Raw genomic sequence first — 17538 nt, 5'->3', positions numbered from 1 at the left:
TTACAATATATTAGCATTTTTATACTATGTCATAAAATTAATAATGGAAATAACCTTGAATCTCTAATGCCAAAATGATGTTAGGTGACATTTTATGCTTTTTGTACAAATTTTAGTGTAACAAAAAGGCAGATACTTGAATGTTATATTCTTTTAGAGTGAAGAAATAGATACAGCATATATAATCTGAAATAAATAACACAGGATAAGAAAATTTGTTCAAAGCCCTGAGCCAGATCAGAAAAATTATAGATTTTTTATATAGAATTCAATAGCAAGGGATTCAGTACAAATATACCCAAGCTATATTCAATCTTTGTCTTTAGTTTCCAGTGGTTTCTTTTTTATATGTCTGGCACGGTTATTTTTGGTTTTCATTTTGTTTAATGTTTTATTATTTGGAGTTCCCAGCATTTCTTGAATTTGTAGGTTTACATCTTTGAGCATAGTGGGAACTTTTTCAGCCATTCCTTTTAATTTTCTTTTTATTTATTTTCTTTCTTTTCTTTTTTTATAGTACTGTATACTTTGTCTTCTTTTTCTGGGACTCTGATGGCACAAATATTAATATTTTTGTCACTGTCCCATAAGACTCTGATGCTCCACTCATCTGTTTTTCACTACTTTTTCTCTCTTTATTCAGATGTACAATTTCTACTAATCTATGTTCTAGTTCACTGACTCTTTTCTTTGTCATCCTCATTCTGAATTAAGCCCACTCAGTGAAAATTTTTATTTCAGTTATTTCATTTTTCAGTTGTAAAATTTCTATTTGATTCATCTTTATAACTTGCATTTATTTGCTTAGATTTTATTTTTCCATTAGTTTCAGTAGTTTTCATTACTACTCAGTAGAGCATTTTTTAATGGCTGCTTTAAAGTCTTTGTCAGATAAATCCAACATCTCAAACATTGATGGCTGTTGATTGGATTTTCCAATGTGAGTTGAGAATTTTCTTATTCTCCATGTGTTAATTGTAGAGTGTATTCTGACTTTTTTAAATACGATGTATGAGATGCTGATCGTATTTAAATACTGTTGAGAATATTGGTATTTTGTTTGTTTTAGCAAGCAGTTAATCAGTTTAAGTTTGGCCACAAGTTCTAACCTGCCTTCTGTGGGTTGTGTTTTTAATGTTCCTTCAGTTTTCAAAGGTTTGGTTGTATGATTCACACCCGTCTTGGATGAGAGCCACCTGTGGCCAAGCTGGGAGATAAGTGGCACTATGTCTATTACTTCATTTTTTTTTTTGCCTTTGGTATGCTGAATAAGACCAGATCCACATCTATGCAGCCCAGGGGTGAGTCCAGGAATGCACTGAACATTTGATGATGTCACCTTACTGACCTCCTCCTTCTCTGCCATCTCTCCTGTGTATTCTACTTTCCTGAAATCTCTCTTCTCATTCCTCTTGCCAGAAAGCTGAGGTGTAGTTACTGTGCTCTGCAGTGGGCAGTTGCACTCGCACCTGGGACCAAGCAGCAAAAAGACAAAGACGGAAAAATAACAACAACGGGAGTTGGTCCCACCCTCTTGGAATTGCTATTCTAGCAAACAGAAAGTAACCCTTCCTCAGAGTTTTGGCTAATGCCAGCTACCCTTGTCATCAGCTTCCACCACCACCATTGAATTGTTTAGGGGCCAGGGTACACATTAAGGCAAAAAAGCCAAAAAAAAAATGGGAACAAGGGTTTCTGTATTCTCTCTGAGCATTAGCAATCTCCCTCTCCAGTCTGAGTTGTAACTAGATTTCTTCTGTAGCTCTTTGTGTTTCCACCCCAGTGGCCAATTTGCACACATTGCTCCCAGTCTGTGGACACCAGAGGGAAAATAATGGCATACCAGAGGGAGAAAAAAACTCAGTTATTTTGGTGCTATTTTGAATTGTGATCTTCTACCTTTTCTATTTTGTGAGGTGTCAGACAGCTTCTGCATGCTTTCTGTCTGGGTTTTATAGCTGTACTCAGTGGGAAAGACTGAATGGAATGTGATTATTCCTGTTGCCTAGAGCCAGAGCTTGTTTCTTGTCATCTTCTTGAGAACAGTGTCTCTATCTTTATTTTTATATTCCCTACCAGCAATTAAGCTCCATTTTTGTTGTTTTGAAATCCTAGGAATTTATAGCATTTTCAAAAGATATGAAAACAATTTTGATCCTTTAGAATAGAATTTTTATCATTTGTGAGGATTTGCTCATTTCAAACAATATTTCATTGTTTTATATAATCTGATTGTACATCAATACTTTTTCTTTCTGGTGCAATATTTTCTTTGGAATGTATTTTCAATTAATTTTATTTTATTAGATACCTACTTTTTATTTTGTATTTTTAATTTATTAAATATTTCATTTTTTTCCATTTAATAGACCTAAATATATCTGGATTTACAATGCTATAAAAGTATATGTTTGTCTATTTATACATATAATTTGCTTGTTTACATATATGTCAAGTCTAATTCTCTCTCCACTTTTTCTATTATTGTTCATATTGTTGTCTATTCAAGAATTTTTTCATATGCATTTAAAATTATATTAACCAACCATCTCCCCCCCATAAAACCCAAAAAACTATTGGCATTATAACTTGAATTGCATGAAACTACATTAATGTGTGAGGACTGAAATTATTACAATACTGAGTCTTTCCATTCAGAAGCATAATCTGACATGGACTGGTAGACTCTTAATTCCTTTGGATGTTGATTTCTTCTTTGGTCTTTAATATGAAAAAATATTTATTTATTGGGCTAAGATATCTATCAATAATTTTGATAATGTGCATGAGTTTATACTCAAATTTGCCCATCTATATTGTTGACATTTGCATTATAATAGTATTTGTATGATGTCACTTTATCTGCTTGAGACTCTTTCTTATGCCAATTGGAGAATATGGTTGAAAATAAGTTGGGCTAAAGAATAGAACAGGGTCTTCCCTGGTGGTGCAGTGGTTGAGAGTCTGCCTGATGATTCAGGGGACACGGGTTCGTGCCCCGGTCCAGGAGGATCCCACATGCCACAGAGCGGCTGGGCTTGCGATTCATGACTGCTGAGCCTGCGCTTCCAGAGCCTGTGCTCTGCAACGGGAGAGGTCACAACTGTGAGAGGCCTGCGTACTGCAAAAAAAAAAAAAAAAAAAAAAAATAGAACAGACAGTACATTTTCAGCCTTGGGTTCATTGTCACCTTGGAATCACTATTATTAAGACACTGTTACATTTCTTCTAAAAACTTGTAGTGAATAAAATCCATGCTGCTCACTAGTGACCCCAGCGAGATCCAGTTTGGAGAAAATTTCTCCAAACAATATAGTTTGTTAATATTTTATTCTGATTTATTTTAAAACATTTTATTTCCACTATAGGAAAATATTAGTGATTGGATAGCTGGATATAAAGAAAACTAGATATATGGGCTATGGATAAAAATAATTTGGAGTATAATTTTCCAGTTGCTACAAAGTATTATCTAAAATACCCAGTTAACAACAACAACAACAAAAAATGTACAAAGAAACAGAATTTACAGGGAAATGAAAGCAACAGAAGTTGACTCTGAGGAGGCTCAGATTGGGAAAACCTTTTGCTGATAAGGTAGCCACAAAACTCTCATGTGGTTGGGTTCTATATCTGACACACCTAGAAGACACAAATCTATGGTGACGGAAAACTATTCACGGTGCCTAGATGTGAAGTGGGGACCTGGGGACTGAATGTTAATAGGTTATTTTGTGATGACAGATTGTTCTAAAATTAGATTTGTAATGATGGGTGCACAAATCTCTCAATATACTAAAACACTGAATTACATACTTTAGTGTCATATGAATAAGACTGTTTAAAAAGATACACAGTAATTTTACACACAAAGCTATTTTTAATAATGGAATGGAGCTGTCGTACAGAAAGTCCACTTAAAATTTAGTTAAAAGTTATCTGTAGGAAATTTGCCAATTAGCACATTATTTTCTCTAAGTCGCTTTGTATATTAACTCAAAAATCACTTTATATCTGATTCTATAACTTTGCTATTGCATGCACTTCTTTTTAACAAAGAGTATTGGAGAAGCAGGAGTCAATATTCTGCACAAGGCAATCCCTAAAATACAAGCTGACACCTGATTTAGTCTTCCTTTGTCCAAACAAGATTACATGATCAAAGAGAGAACTTTAAAAAATACCTTCTGTCTATATTGAAAGAATGAATCAACTGTAAAACCATAAATAAGGCACAGAAGAACAAGAGAGTGATTCTAGAATTCCTTTAGTTTATAAGTAGAAATACAATGTGTTGCAGATGGAAACTCCTAAAACAGTTTTATATAAAAAAGCAGAAATTGCAGATGTGAATTGTTATTATAAAGAACAGCAAGATTAAATTATGTTAAAAATTAGACCAAAGGAAAACAGAAAATGAGGTGATTCTTGGCAAAAAGCCGTGAGATCTGGATCAGATTATGGGTTTTGAAATACAGCTAACTCTGAAATGTTTATAAATGTCCATTTGCTACCAACCCTCTCATGGAGACTAGGTATAGACTACAAACATATAGTCAACATAGGAGTATGATAGGAAATGCCACTAAGAATGTAAAACAGTAGTAACTCTGTCATATATGTAACATGCATGAAGGGAAAAGAATGGCAAGGGAGTCTTGCACAAATGAAACAGCCACTTCAATTCAAATAACTACACTGAGGGTATGTATTTTATAATTTTAATTTCAATAACTTCCCTTTACAATGCCATTAAATAAAGCAGAATAAATCAATAAAAAATAACTAACATATAGATAAGAAATCTTTCAGTTTCATGTAAGTCTAATTAAATTTCAAAATCCTTAAATACAATTAAAAACAATCATATTCTACAATTTAATGTGAAATCTAGTAAATAATTTTCCTCATAATTAAAAAGTCAATCATTATTTGAGGATTTTTTTATATATATATACTTACTTATTTTCAAATGTTCTAGGAAACTACTACCAGGAATTTCAAGTAGATGTTCCAGTGAGAAAACCTGTTATAAAAATTTTAGGAAAGTGCAATTTTAATAAGGACTCTGTTATCCTCAGTTTTTCTTTTTGGACCCATTATAATGTTGAGCTAAAAATAATAGACTGCCAGTTATTTTTCCAGCAAAAGTGGGTTGATCTGGGATCAGCAAATACTTGAAATTCAGGGTCTTTAATCATGGAGAGACCCATGCAAGTCCCCAGCAAAAATGGAAAGGAGAACTCTTTTATAGAGGGGGAAAGGGAGTTGGGAGAGCTAATAAAAAGTCCATGGCTTTTGGTTGGCTGAGTTGTGACCAGGAAAGAAGAGGGAGTCTTTCTTCTTCCTGTTGGGCTCTGCTATCCTAGTCAGGCATGAGGGCTTACCCTTCTGATCTCCAGACTTTAAGTGAGGTTTCCTTTTATTAAATTTTTACAGTAAGAAAAACATAGCAGTGGTTTGCTGTTCTTCCAAGAACTTTTGTCAAGAATATCAATATAATTACTGTACTTTTATTTCCATTAAATCATATAACTGATCTCCCACAGTAGGGAGGTACACCTGTTCTTCTCAGTTATGCTCCTATTACTTAAACGTTTCTTATTCATATGTATTATTAATTACTTTAAATTAAATTGTATAGACAAGAAATTTTGTAGTCATATATGTGGCTGTCTTTACCTGTTGCCAATATGTCACACTTAATCCCCAAAACATATGGGAGTTTTTGATTAAATTTCTTGTGGGACAGTTTTCGAAACTGTGAAAATGAGTAATCATTATGTTAATAATAAAAATAACAAAATTAAGTTAGATTGTTATTTTTTAAATGCCTTCATGAACATTATTTCTACCCCCTCTCCATTTCTCTCTCTCTCTCTCTCTCTCTCACACACACACACACACACATGCACACACACTCACATGCACACACACGCACACACACACACACAAAGAGAGACATTAACCTCTATTTTACAAATGGAAAATCATGATCAAAGAGGTCCAATAATTTGAGTAAACTCAAATCACACCCAGGAATTCAGATAACAAAATATGATATGTTTTCAGAAGAATACTGCTGATGTTTTGGATTGTTTCTTTTGGCAAGGGATACAGTAAAATATTAATTCAAAATGAATAAAACTTAGTTCTAGCATCGTTGATTAGTATGTTGTTGTGCCTACTTTGAAAACTGTAATATATAATATAATACAATATAATAATATTATTGCATACAATAATATTAAATTGTAATATTTTAAAGGATCATACACATTTATTGGTAATCATCTTTGTAAAATTTTGAGTATAGAAAATGTAACAGAAAAGAATTAATAGAAAATAAATTAAAATAGCAAACTATTATTTTGTAAAAGACACTATTCACATGGTCAGTCTTGAAAGTTCAGATTTTTTTTTTTAAACATCTTTATTGGAGTACAATTGCTTTACAATGTTTTGTTCATTTCTGCTGTATAAGAAAGTGAATCAGCTATATGTATACATATATCCCTATATCCCCTCCTTCTTGTATCTACCTCCCACCCTCCCTATCCCACCACTCTAGGTGGTCACACAGCACCGAGCTGATCTCCCTGTGCAATGCAACTGCTTTCCACTAGCTATCTATTTTACATTTGGTAGTGTATATATGTTAATGCTACTCTCTCAGAAAATTCTGGGATTTTAAACTATTAACAACCTGCATAAAGTAAACTTTGGTATAAAATTAATGTTTTTAAATATGTAGAAAAATAACTAAAGCCTATATTATGCTATATTATGAACTAATCTTGAAAACTGAAAGGAAACTGAATCTCCAGAGTTTTACATGAATCTTTTTGTAACTGTTGGAGATATTTCAGTAATTTTTACTGTCTTAATCTGCCATGTTGTGACTCTTGCCAAAATGGGTTTTTACTCACTGTAGCTAGTTACAAGTGGTGGTTTATTCTTTCATCAAATATTGTATATAATGTCCATTTTTTTCAGAAGCATATATCTTTCCATATATGATTACTAGTTCAGAAAATGAAGAATTTGTATGACAGTATTCCAGTATTAACAATGGGTCCTGGGCTTCCCTGGTGGCGCAGTGGTTGGGAGTCCGCCTGCCGATGCAGGGGACACGGGTTCGTGCCCCTATCCCGGAAGATCCCGCATGCCGCGCAGCGGCTGGGCCCGCGAGCCATGTCCGCGGAGCCTGTGTGTCCGGAGCCTGTGCTCTGCAACGGGAGAGGCCACAGCAGTGAGAGGCCCGCGTACAGCAAAAACAAACAAACAAACAAACAAACAAAAAAAAAACAATGGGTCCTTAGCAGAAGATTGTTTGTATTGTTTATAAACATTTTGTAAGCATTTCTTCATTTAAACTCTATAGTCTTATATGAGCACACCTTCATTACCATGATTATAAAAATGAGGACATTTTGACAGGGAGAGTGCAAATATTTGTCCAATATCACACAATTATATAAATGTGGTACCTTCCTTCTTTAAAATTCTTCCTACTAAAGTTTCTCAATTCTCCTCTTTGCTAAGTGGCACAAATGCCACTCCTTTTAGGTACCTGAAACCAGTATGAAATGTCTACTAGGAAATTGTATTCAATTATAATTATATAAGCCTATACTATTCTAGCTTCCATGAGACATTCTCAAATGTAGTGATATTTTTCATACTTCTTATATATTGGAATTTCAAGTAGTTCCATAACTGTCCATGAAAATAGACTTTATTAGAATTTTTTATACTTTAGTTGTATCTGGTTAGCCGCGAATAGAGATATAGTGAGTAAAGTGTAAAGATAGTTATCACAAAGTCCAATTTTTTTTTTTTCTCAGAAAGGAATCATCAGACTCTTGGACACCTATAGGTATATATCCCAGGCTTAACTAGTTCTGTATTATGTCCTTTATATTTAAGGGTTTCATTTATAGCTAATATAAGTATGAAAATGTGTTTGAGTGTATTTGAGAGAGAGAAAGAGATTGAGATTGAAAAAGAAAAAAATATACATAACTAGATCTTTAGGATGTTCACATTTTATACCCAATTTATTCAATTTTAATATATTTATTTGAATTTGTGTTTGTGACTACTCAACTTAGCAGAAAAACAATTGTATTAATTGCATCATCTATGAGAAAAGATAAAGGGAGATTTAAACTACAGATGTTTAGCTTATGTAAGGCAACAGTCAAAAGTTGTCCAGCTTTCTCTGTGAAGAAAGGTATCACTTTGAGAAAAGCAGTGAAACCACTGAGACATAATCAACCTACATGAAACTTAAAGAAACTCTGTTAAAATTCAAATAAACTCTTCCACTGAAGTCAACACCCATACAAGAGTTGAAAGCACACACTTGGTGGCTACAAACCATAATCTGCTAAAATAACACTGTTACCATAATTTTCATTTTATTAGCTTTGTATATAATTCGTAATTTTATTTAAGTTCATGGTTGAAATGAATATGCAAGCCTATGATATGTATGCCAAATTTTATTTTTATGCATGTTAAGTAATATCATGGAAATTTTGGTAACATTTTGAAAATTTAAATCAATAATTGGAGTCTCTAAGAATTTTCTCATTAATAGTTTTTAATCATATTAAAGAAATATTGATATAGTCTAAATTAACAAATTAATAATATTTATTGTAAAATACTGTGTTACATATCTTGCTTTATTCACTTAGTACATATACACGTATTTCAAATATCAACAAGTAAACATTTACTAAATTATCTATAATGTAAATTAATCAGAGTCACACAATCTCTCCATCTTACAATATTTAAGCTTAAACTCTGAAGATTAGGGACTTGTCTGAAGTGAAACAAAATTATGAAAGAGCAGGGACTGGAACCCATATCTCCTAATTCATAATTCAATATGCTGCTATCACTGTCAGCTTGTACCTCTTAGCATTATTAATTTCATAAAAAATAAATGTAATGTATGAAATAATTATAGTAGAAAAATTGCCAAACCTTCATGCTAAATACTCTTCTTATGACTTTTTCCCTCATGGTGTCTAACTATGAAGTTTATCCATATATTTTCATTGTACATTTGTGCATTCCACTCTTCAGAGTGTCATGTATATTCCATTTATTTCATTTTACTTCCAACAGATTAAGTGTGGCTCAGTCACAGTGTGGTTGTGGATGACAACTCCACTGCATATTTAAGAGAAACTTGAACAATGTAAATCAATTATACTATTTTCCATGTTAAAGAATGAAATCTTGACATCCTCTGTAATGACCATGAGAAAATTCCCCACCGATATTTTAAAGCAGAGCTGGCTCAAACTCATATTCTGAATGTTTGTTTGCAATGCCAGCTGATACATCGTGGTTTCTATGACAATTTGAGTTCTACAAAGATGGTGTTTTAAGCACCCTAAAATACCCTTTACCCACCCTAAATGTTTGCTCTAGCCACAATGAACTACCTTTATTTTTTAATTTATTTTTAAAATTTTATTGAAGTATAGTTGATTTACAATGTCATGTTAGTCTCAGGTGTACAGTACAGTAATTCAGTTGTGTATATATATATATATATATATATATATATATATATATATATATGCATTATATATAGCCTTTTAATATTCTTTTCCTTTAAAGGTTATTACAAAATATTAAGGATAGTTCCTTGTGCTCTACAGTAGGTCATTGTTGTTTATTTTTTGTATAGTATTGTGTGTATGTTAATCCCAACTGAACTACTTTTACTTAAAATGCCATGCTCCAAATTCCTCAATGACTTTATTAATTTTACATGTTAAAGGCATGAATTTCTGATCATTCCACTTCCAATTTCCTGATAAACATCTGCATAAATTGTTAAACATATCAGATGTCACAAGCTATAATATGTCTTTAATTCATGGAAGTCCAAAATATGGGCCGGTTCTTCTTTGATGCCAAAACATTTCATAGAGTCATCACCATATTACACCAATATTTGTACATATTTATCAGTATTAACTGACCAAATAAATCATGTAGTTCACCTGTTTTACTTCTATCTGCTGTATCAGAATATAAACCTTTCAGACTCTGATACTGTGCCTTATTCATCTTGGCATTTCCAGTGCCTAGTCTAATGCTTAGTAGAAACGAAAAGTTAAAATTTCCATAAATTAATCAATATGACTCAAACTGGAAATTTTGCTTTAATGCTGTAAAAATGATGGCAATTTGAATGTATAGCTCTAAAAGTTACATCACTTCTCATATGTAGAAACTAACAATATCTAAAACAATGTCTTAATTATTAATTTATGTAAAGGTGCTGGATAAAGCCAACAAGTTATTTTTATTTGATATTTCCTTGTTTCTTAGAAATCCTCTTGTTGTTAATTTCAAAATTACAAAAGAAGGAGCAAAGATTAGATGAAGTAGATAAGGTGGAATTCACCATTGTAAACAAAAGTTTATCATAACTGAAGATGTCTTAGGATTTGAGGACAAGATATCTAAGATAACTAAATTAATTTAATAAATATATCAATGTCCTATTATACTGCAGTAAATTTGATCCAAAAATATAATTCTTTAAAATGCAGCATCTATAACTGTGAGATCCACGGACAGACCTGAGCTGAAAATCAGTGAGAGACTGAGGTTCTGGGCCACCTGGCTGTTTATCAAGCTTCAATAACAGTAGGGATGATTCTGGTTCCTAGGTTAGTGCAAGCTTTCAGGTCAGTGGTAATAATCCTAATAATCTTCTGGTTGGTTGTCCCCATTTTAGGGTGATTAAACTAGAGACGCTCAAAATGGAAACCCACTCTCTACCTCCACTCTAGAGGAAAGATTCTGTTATTTGCCCACATGATAAGATAAGATAAGATAAGGATCTTATGATAAGATCCTTCGAATCAACTCTTCTAAGAACAAGGGCTGGATGGAGAATGAGAGACAGGTATGGATCTCATTATACAAGACTTTTTTTGTAATGGTGGCTCACATTAGCTCAGCTAGCCACTGTCACTGCCACTGCATTGATTATGTACCTACTAGATTTTGGCAATTAATAAAACTAGGATCATGGGAATGCAGTAGGAAGAAAGAAAAAAAAAGTTTCTTACCTTACAATTTTTCAATCTTCCCAGAAGACAGGAGTAATATACTAACACAAAGAATGAATTAAGGCCGCCATTCAAATTTGCAAATGTGAAGTATTGTCTATGAATGCAGTGATTTACCTAACCGGAGCCAGAGAATGTTGTTTAAGCAACCGTCTGAAGACTGAGTAGAAGTTAATAAGGTGAAGCACAGAAGAAGTGCGTTATGAAAACCATAAAGAAGGAAGGGACTAAGCATAGGAAGTTTAGTGTTTCTGGAGCAAAAATACCAAGAGAAATAATAATGGAAAATGAGGCTGGGATAAGCAATGCATGACTGGTATTTGAAATTAAAAACAAAAATATGTGGGCTTTCTGGAATACAAGGTATTCTCAGTGGAGCATCTCCCAGCCAAGCAACAATTAAACTGGTAAAAATCATTTCAAGTCTGTGGAAATTGTCCTAAGAAGATACAACAAATAAAGAAATACTCTACTAAATCTTGACTGGAGCAGCAAGAATTTGTGGAATCTGAGCGACACCTTGTCCCCCCCCCCCCACCATTACCACTTAGTTCTACATTACAGAAGCCCAACCCTAGGTGCTCTACTCTAGGCAGGTGTAGCCAAGAAGACCTGGGGTCACTGTCTTCCTAGTTCCCAGAGAAGGGCTATGCTTTCACCTCTGGAAAGAGAGTCTGCCCTTTTTTCTCATCACACCATCCAGCCCCCTGCTACCAAAGCTCTATTCCAGATAGGTGAGGCAGAGAGGAAAAGATCCCCCTTCCTTTATGTCCCTGCTGATAAGAAGTAAACTCTTCCTTAGGGATTGCATCCTGAGAGATGCCAGAATTCTTGGGTCTTGATTGCCAATGCCCCAGCCTAAGCATAAGATGGAGGTTTCATTAGAGAAGGGGCAATGCAGAAAAAGCAGGGGCTACACTCTCAGAAGTACTCACTCTTAGAGCAGGAGTATCACTGAGGAAAGAGGGTCCCCACCTGGAGCTCTGGTGCAGTAGCAAGGGGTTCTGCCCATGGGAGAGGCAGACCATAGCACAAAGTGTTCTACAGCTTTGCCTGAGGGCACTGACTTTATTGGGACAGAGAATGGACAGTTCCATGCTTAAAGCTATTATCAAAAATAATGGATATCTGGGTGAATAACAATTACAAAGAGGCTACTAGGTTCATAATCCAAGCAAACAACAGAGCAGCCAGAAGTTTAATAGAATTTTCTGGGTGAGACAGCTTAGAAGAGCCCTCCTGGAATCCTGAGCAGCTCTTGGGCTTGGGAAGGCTGTGTGCAAGTGCTGGGTTACACCCACTCAGAGTGCTTAGATCAGGACATGGGGTGAAATGGTAGACATTCTCCAAGCCACAAGCAGACCCATAACACAGGATGGAAGCTTCACTGGCACAAGGGGTTTAAACACAACTGCTAAGAAGACACTGACTGAACAATTAGCTACTTTAGTCCAGAGGTGATGCGTAGAGTAGTCAAGTTTAAAAATAAAATAACACTTATCCCCAGCAGTCTGGAAGACTGGCACACCCCCTCCAAGGAGCGACCAGAGAGGGGAATCTCTGAGCTCTGTGTTATATAACAGTCTCTAGTCAGATGTCAGCCAAGAGTACTTCACCTCCCTGAACACTGTTTACATCCTCCAAGCCACAAACACATCCAACAGCAAAGCGTAACAATCTAACTGGTTAAGGGGACTTAAGCAAAACTTCTTCCCACAAAATGGCACATACCTCATCCCCACCCCCCGGGGACAATCTCTAGGTAGCTCAGCTAAAAGATAAAAAAAGAAATGGGCGGAAATCATATGAGCAGGGACACCACTGTGGGGAAAATGTACTTCACAGAATTAATTTAGGCAAGTCACTAAAATAAATCAACAGGCAAACAGCAATAATAACAACCAGCAGGTGGAGGAGTGGGGTCCATATTGAGGTGCTACAACATATTATCTGAAATGTCCAAATTGAAGCAAAAAAAAATATGAGAGATGCAAAGAAACAGAAAAAGGTTACCCATATACAGGAAAAAGCAAACAGTAGAAACAAATGGTGGATTACACCAACAAAGACTTCAAAGCAGCTATTATAAAACTGTTCAAAGACTAAAGGAACTAAGATTAAATAATTCAAAGAAGGCATGATGACAATTTTCATCAAATAGAGAATATCAATAAGAGATAGATACTATAAAAAAGACATGATGGGAATTCTGTTGCTGTAAAGTTTAATAATTGAAACTAAAAATTCACTAGAGGGGCTGAACAGTACTGACACATGTGCAACATGGCTCAGTCCTGAAAAAAGTACACTAAGTGTGAGAGAAAAGTCTCAACACCATATATGTTGTGATTCCATTTATGTGAAATGTCCAGAGTAGGCAGATGCATAGAGGCAGAAAGTAGGTTAGTGGTTGCCCAGGACTTTGGGGTGTATAATCGGAATTTTTCCTTGCCAAAATTCATATTCTGAAATCCCAACGCCCAGTACCTGAGAATGTGCCCTTATTTGGAAATAAAGTATAGTGCTATCCTTGCTGGGATACCAGAAAGGACATTAGGTAAAAACTAAGTAAAACTGAATAAAATATGGATATTAATAATAATGTATCAATATATTTTCATTAGCTGAGACATGTAATATACTAATGTACAAGACTAACAAGAGAGCAGGGATTCCCTGGTAGCGCAATGGTTAAGAATCCACCTGCCAGTGCAGGGGACACAGGTTTGAGGCCTGGTCTGGGAAGATCCCACATGCCGTGGAGCAACTAAGCCCATAAGCCACAACTACTGAGCCTGCGCTCTAGAGACCATGAGCCACAACAACTGAGCCTGCATGCCACAACTACTGAAGCATGCACACTTAGAGCCTGTGCTCCACAAGAGAAGCCACAACAATGAGAAGACCGTGCACCACAACGAAGAGTAGCCCCTGTTTGCCTCAACTAGAGAAAGCCTGCATGCAGCAATGAAGACCCAACTCAGCCAAAAATAAATAAATAAATAAGTAAACCTTGCTTAAAAGATAGAGGAAACTGGGTGTGGGGTACAAGGGAACTCTCTGTACAATTTTTACAACTTTTCAATAAATCTAAAATTCTGAAATTAAAAGTTTATTTTAAAAATGAGTCTAGGGATGGAATGGGGGGTAGATAATCCTGAACATTTTGGGGCATGTTAAAAAATTTGAACTTTAAGAATTTTGGAAAATAACTGAAATATTTAAATTATAAGAAAGCTACATAATCATTTTTGATTTCACTCATCCAGAGAGGAGATATCTGTGGTGCCTGGGGGGATAAATAAATAAATAAATAAATAAATAAATAAATAAATAAATAGATAGATAGATAGATAGATAGATAGATAGATAGTTCTCCAGAATTTATTTTTAAAAATATTATATTTGTTAACTTTAAGGAAAGTAAAACATATTTTGGCACCACAATTCAAGAAATAGTAAATTAAAATGAACAGCAATACCTAAATCACAAGATAGAAAAAAAAGAACGAAAGAAAGAAAGAAAGAAGAAAGGAAAGAAAGACAGAAAGAAAGAAATAAAGAAAGAAAGAAAGAAAAGAAAAGAAAGGAAGAAGGGAAGGGGTAGTACGTGTTATTGGTAAAAAGTCCTGGGATAGAATTAGAAAACCTGGTTCTACTTCTTGATTGGAGGTTAAGTTTTGTTACTAAAGTAATGGACACATCTGGATTCAAAGCACAACAGGGATGTTTTCTATGAAAATGTTGGCTCTCACTTCATCCGTTAAAGTTTTCGTTTCTCCCAGACCACATGTGGCTTGTAGATTTAGTTCCCTCCCTTTGTTCAAACATATGTATATGGTTCTGAGTGTCTTGAACTCTGATTCCCACCCTTGGTCTTAATGCTAGTCTTGAGTTCACAAGTCATGTGGTAGCTGATTAAAACTCAACAACAACCATAAATCCAAACAAGATTAGTATGAAAAAATCATGAGAGTATATGTATCTGAATCTAGCTTACAGAACTATTTAACTTCTCTGTTCCCTCATGGCCCCAGCAGAGCTTTTCAATGAATAAAAACAGAAAAATTCAAAGGATTTGAGTAGAGAAAAAAATATTTAAAAAGAAAAAGAGAAAATACATGTTGTTTTTTCTGCCTTTACTTCCAAAAGTGTTTCTCTCATTTGAGTAAAGATATGAAATCCTGAGCAGTTTCTGCAAGAAGAGGTTAACCAATCCACCTACAAGAGGTTTAATCAGTCACCTAGCTAGAGATTATATAGGACTCTTCATTGTATTAACACTGCTTCCAGGAGATGCTTAATGGGAGCTTCCTGTGAGTGGGGTGATTTGTTTTTTAATGGAGAATTTATTAGAAGAAATTGAGAAAATATTTAAACCCAGCTAGGCCAAAATTAACTTCACCTTTTATCACCTATCCCCCCCCTTTTTTTGACACTATTTCAGTGATAATATAACTCACCCAAGTGTCATGCTGGCCTCAAAAACTCGTGGTCATTCTGGAATGACCCCCTCTCACTCACAGTCAGTCATTTATCAAATTTGCTTTAACAAACATTTAAATCACTCTCATATTCATTCTCTCCAGAAATACTGGTGTTTCTTATGTATAGGCCTACATACATCAGTTTTCATTTTGAGAATTGAAACAGCCTCCAAAGAGATTTTCCTGTCCAGAATCGAACATGCTTCCAATCCAATTCCACAGTGTTGCCAAAGGAATCTTCCTAAAATGCAAATCTGGCTTTTTCACTCTGTTGTTTAATAACACTCTCTGATTCTTCTTAACCCAGAATTACATTTCACTCTTTCAGAAGAGGATGTGGAGTCTCTATGTGTGAAGATGGCCAGTGTCTACCTCCCTTGGCTTATCTACACATATAAAAATTGTAGTTTGTAGGAAAGAAAATGCAGTTTTATTTTTATGACTTCTGTGACTTTTTTTCTCTAGTCTATGATGCTTTTATATACATTTTGAATTTAGCTCAAGTACTCCCTTACTTCTAAAGCCTGTATACACTTCTTCTCCTACTAATAAATATATTTTATTACATGTAACTGATTTATGTTTTTAAGGAATTGGATAAAAACAAAACAAATAAATGAGACACATTTTAAAATATTCATATGTAACAATTTTAACAGTCCCTATAGGAAATGCAAGATATTCCAAGGTATCTTAACCTACTCAGGTTGCCATACAAAATACTACAGACTGGGTGCCTTAAACAAAGAGTTTATATCTTCCAAGTTTAGGAATCTGAAAGTCTGAGATCCAGGAGCCATCACAGCTTGGTTCTGGTGAGAGCTCTCTTCCTTTCCTGCAGGACCTTGTATTCCCCTGTGTCCTCACCTAGGTTTCCCTGGTGGGTGCCTATGAGGAGGGGGAAAGAGAGAGATTGCTCCCTTTTCCCTCTTTATATAAGCTCACCAGTCCTGTTGGATTAGGGATCCACTTTATGATCTATTTTTATCTTAATTACTTCCTAAAAGCCCTGTCTCCAAATACTGCCACATGGGAGTTAGGGCTTCAACATATGGATCTGGGAAGGAAAAAAGTTCCATCTGCAGCTCAAGCGAAACACATTGGATATGTCAGATTTTGTGGTTTCTGCATCCCTCCCTGTTTCTAAATTGACAGCATCCTGTGATTACTTTTGTACGTGGGCTAATATCTCTTCTCCAGCTGATTGTTACTTGCTTTGCCTGCCTTGTGACTCAAGTTGGTGACATTATAACATGTGATTTCATCAGTCTAGGCTTCCTCAGAGGCCAGGTGACACTCTAAGTGACTCAACTTCTCCTAGTCACTGATCTGTAATGTATTCTTCTGTGAGACTCTCCTGAATAATGTGTCCACCCTAGCTCTGCAGAAGGGTCACCTTGCCCTGGAATCGAAGACCCTAGGACAAGCCTACTGGTTCTCAATCACAGATGCCTCAGAAGAATAAAACAGACCTTCTCTCCTCACTGTACTGCAAACAGCCTCCCAGTTTCTCTGCCTTTCCTTATTGTTCTGAGGAGTTTTATCAATATATATTGGCCTGCTTAAAATACCATATTTAATTTCTCTGATATTGTGATTGCTGCTTAGTTTTTATTCATTCGAGGTTTATGACCATCCTTCTTTGGTTTTGGCTGAAATTGGCTATGTTAGAGGCACTTGTTTTAAACTTAATATGTATAGAGTTTTGTGGGGTATTTTTTAAGATTATGAGACCACTTCCATTCTGTTAGTGATATTTAAACACATTTTATACTTTATATAATAGAAGACACTTAGCCATTTTTTATATGTCTGGTGTTTGTTAATTCACAAGCCATAATATCTTCTTACTGTATTTTGAACTATCATCGATTTTCTCTTAGAAGTATTTTTTAATCAGGGATCCAACTTAGATTTACTATACTAGAAGCCATCTC

This window comes from Mesoplodon mirus (genome assembly GCF_964341445.2).
Source record: "Mesoplodon mirus genome assembly, chromosome: 10".
Classification (NCBI taxonomy): domain Eukaryota; kingdom Metazoa; phylum Chordata; class Mammalia; order Artiodactyla; family Ziphiidae; genus Mesoplodon; species Mesoplodon mirus.
This window is presented reverse-complemented; position numbering follows the sequence as displayed.